At 39.5% G+C, this 4,249-nt stretch overlaps 1 pseudogene; it reads right to left on the reverse strand.

Moving 5' to 3' along the window:
- Nucleotides 1-616: 616 nt before the first annotated feature.
- LOC107047967 lies at nt 617-2,309 on the reverse strand (annotated as a pseudogene).
- Nucleotides 2,310-4,249: the final 1,940 nt, after the last annotated feature.

A 4,249-nucleotide genomic window follows, 5' to 3' on the forward strand; every position in this document is an offset into this window, starting at 1 on the left:
TTAACTATAAACTTAAATTTTTCAAATCTTTTAGAGGACTTTTTTTTATGTATCCTGAGAATTTTTCTTGCTTTTTTAGTTCACATTGAGACATACCAAGCACAATGATGTGGTAAATGCATTCAGAAAATACGTAACTCAATTATTGGCTCAATTGAACGACACAAAGCGTTAAAACTCAAACTTGTAATATCAATAACAAAAGTATAAGGTGTTAAACCCTGGGGATTTGATGATAGAGTCAAGTTAGTTTGATGTTACCATCCTCCAGATGGTGACATCAAACTCGGACACTGGAGTTTGCAACATTCTACAACGAAATTGCGTCAAATTATATTTCATTCAATTACTCAGTATCTTACTTGCATATCCACCTGGTACCTCAAAGCAAGCCTGGAGATTAGCATTTTCTATGCAGCCCTGGACCACGAACTCCTGAAGTTCGACTACCTGTCATCAGTCTTAACAGAATTAAGGAGAACCTGTGAGAAATCTTTCAAGAGCAAGCACGCTAGCTTCGTCTCAAAATCGTTGAGGGTTGAAGATCCAAACATGGATCAGGAATTTTGAAATTTCTGGAATTTTGATGATCTCCAAAAGAGTCTAGCTTGACACTTCAGAGGTACATGTCGAAAACGTTTTGGCCCCCAGCTGCCAGGAACTCATCACTGGATTGAAGAGCTAAACAGGAGAATTGCACAAGTCTTAGGGACGTGAATGTCTTGAAGTTTCTGTAACGAGTGAGGTCGAAGCCCTAGCAGTTCCATTCAACGAAGCTGACACTATGAATTTCCTGTTGTGACTGAATAATAGGTGAGAGATGGAGGAAGTGTGTTCTGAGAAGGTAACTGTGCAGAATCCACTCAGAGTATTCCAGAGTTTCACTTTCCCATCGTCTCTTCCAGTCATTATGTACTGCCCATCAGGACTGTATGCTAACGAGTTTATGGAGTTGCTGTGGCCCTGTTGCTTCATGGCGTAGGTCTCACTCTTCCACTCCCAGACGAGGAGCTGTCCCTGTTTGGCACAGCCCAGGGCGATCCAGTCACCTATAGAGTTCAGGGCTAATGTCGATATGCACTGGTTGGAGATGGTGAAGGAGTGAATCATGTTGACTTCTGGCATCTCGTGAAGATAGAAGGAGCAACTGCTGAAGCCAGTAACGAGGATTCTATTGTCTGGGTGGTATACAGCTGCTATTATTGCTATTAATTGCTGATCTGTCGGATTCCCTGGGGTCGTCTGCTAGGTAGTGTCTTGCTAGCCTTTTATAGATCATTTTCTTTATTTTGTCTATTTCGTTGGTGCTGGCGGTGGAATCGTCTTCATCGTCTTCTTGGGATTCAGTTGAGTGTACCGTGCTTTTTCGTTGTTTATCGGTTTTTTCTATGGCTTTCTCCAGGTCCACGTCGTCCTCACTGTTACTATCTTCTCTTTGTTTTTTTTGTTTGACTGGGGGCTCGTAGCAGTGTTTGAACTTTGCAAATTTTCGAGACTGTAGAGCATTGTGGTGGTATCCTTAGAGCCTACTGCGAGGATCTTGGAGTCGAAGGACCAGCAGAGGGTTGTGGTGTCATCCACTGGACCGGAGAATACTCGCCCCATTACGAAGACGTTCAAGTCACCGGTGTTGAGACATGGGGTTTGAAGATGAATAGTAGAAGAGAAAGAGAGTTATCAAGTTATCAAGAGTGATAAGGACTACCCCAAGACATTGGAGCTCAGAATCGCAGCTCATAGCCCTGAAGATGCAGACTGCAATGTTTGCGAAACGTCGGCGCAACGCTGAATCCAAACGCGGCATCCATCCGGAAGCCAAAGATGTCAAGAAAGTTATCAGTTTGATGAATTTGATAGGGGGAAAGAAATGTTGATAATTCATTGAATTTTTGATGGGATGGAATAATTGTTTTTCACGAACAAAGCAATTTATTTCTCTTTGTAATAAGTTTAGACTGAACTCATTGAATGAATTTGTCCCTCAATAATTGAAAAATATAAATATTAAATATTAATTAATATTCCTAATATCAAATGAATATTTTAAAGAAATGGAAGTGTTTTGAAGGAAACTTCGTGAAATAATTTTGCCAATTACCTCTATTTTCCTTGCAAACTGCAAAGTATTTTCCATCAGGTGAGAATCTAACACACTTTATGGGCCTTTCAAACCTGTATTTGTAGATGCTTATTTTACTGATCATGCTGATGATGTGGGCTTCACCCTCTTCGTTAATTGCAATGAATATATTGCCATTTGGGCAGAGGTCTCTCAGATTTTGAAATTCCAAAGTAGTTCGTAGGTCCATAGATCGAATTGTGGACCTCTTGGAGATTTACATAGACTCTGAGCCTTCGATGGCTAGATAAATAAGTCCCTTTTTTCGCATTAATGGAGTTTCGTTCTAAAGATACTTATCAAACACCGCTAGATAACAGCATTGGGTCATGAAGAAACTGAGGAAGCTCTCAACTGTTCAAAAGTTTAGGGATATTGAAAAGGTTCATGGACAATTGGTAGCAGTCTGGTGAATGGAAATGATAAAAATTAACTGAATGCTGATTTTATGAAGGATGTTAAGCAGAAGTTCATAGCAGTTATTCGGAAATTGCTGCACACTGTTTATCTTTAACATTAGGAGGTTTGGGACTGGAGAAAGATTGAAGAGACAATGGGTGAGTACGCAAAACACGTTTCATTATTTAAAAAAATGCTAATACTGCATACTTGATATTGAGCGAAAGCTATTCAACGACAATCGAAAGTGGAAAATTGAATCATTACATTTATTATTCTTCATTTTAATGTAATATATAAAATTTCATATTAATCACTCGTTAAATATAGGTATTGATATAGATATTTTCATAGTAGAAAATTCGACAACAGTTGGAATTAAAAAACAATGAAAAATACATGACATAAGAATGTTTGAGATGTCCTTGGACGATAGCTGGCTACCCATACTATTCAACAATATTCCACTGTTTAATATTCTACTTTTCCAAACCTCGATCCTATCTCAATAAAGTGCATCAGCCAAGTTATCACGCAATTCAATTCCACGTTGATGTTCAATTCCAAACTCGGCATCATCAACGTCATCATTTTCCATAATTGTTTGTTCCACGAAATTTAAATGAGCCAAGTGACGATGTCCATCAGCTTCCCACTGGATTACGAAGTCATCGGGGTCCCGCTGACATATGTTATGAAGTACGCAGCAAGCTATTATTGTGGAGTGTATTAAGTCTGTGCGTTTCATATTGACATATTGTAATCTGCGAAATCGCCCATACAACAATGCCCAACAGCGCTCAATCGCTGTCCTGGTCTTGGCATGTCTTGTATTGCACGTCGTTTGCCGTCTTGTCAATTCTTGATGTGCCACGTATGGAGGAATACACCATTGATTGACAGGATATGCTTTGTCACCGAGGATAAATTGGTCCTCGTCAAAATATGAATGATTATTCTCGACGAATTCGGAGTAAATATCTGATTTTCGAAAAATTCGTATGTCACTCACTGAACTCGGGTAACCTGTGTAACAGTCAGTAAATAATAAGTCATGATCACATATTCCCTACAGGGTAATGCCATAGAAGCATTTGTGATTGATATAGGCCTGGGGATCTTTCTGTGGAGCTAATATCGGTACATAAGTCCCATCAATTACTCCGACTACTCCCGAAATAGCAGCAGCTCTGGAAAATCCCCTTTGTATACGTCGACGTCTAGTTTCATCCGGCCAGGTGATAATTTCAGGTGCTAATGTATTGAGGGCCACCACGTTCAGGAATGCAGCATACAATTCCGATTTGCTTATATCGAATCTGTTAGCGACTGATCTAGAAACAGAGGATAGCATGTTATCTTCAGGTAATTATTAATAGTAAAAACAACTACTCATATTATAAATGAATTCCAAAAGGTACCTGTAGCATTCTTGGGTTGCTAAAAGCCATAATACAGCCAACAATTTTCCCTTTTTGTTGTCTGTTTGACGTCCTGTAACTCTGGAACTTGACAATAAAGGTAAAAGTTGCTGGAGAAGCCAATTGAATTGTTTTTTAGACATGCGAAAATCCTCTTTGAATTCGTCTTCGGAACATGACGGTACGGTAATATCTACGAAGCTTTTTATCCTAGTAGGAACCTCCAGGATGGCGCGACTGGTAATATTGGCTCCGGTGTAATCGTCCGCTTCGTCGTCACTTTCTTCCAGACAGTCATTCATCATAAATG

The sequence above is a fragment of the Diachasma alloeum genome, unplaced genomic scaffold (assembly GCF_001412515.2).
Source record: "Diachasma alloeum isolate Michigan unplaced genomic scaffold, Dall2.0 Dall_scaffold_00184, whole genome shotgun sequence".
NCBI classification, from domain to species: Eukaryota; Metazoa; Arthropoda; class Insecta; order Hymenoptera; family Braconidae; genus Diachasma; species Diachasma alloeum.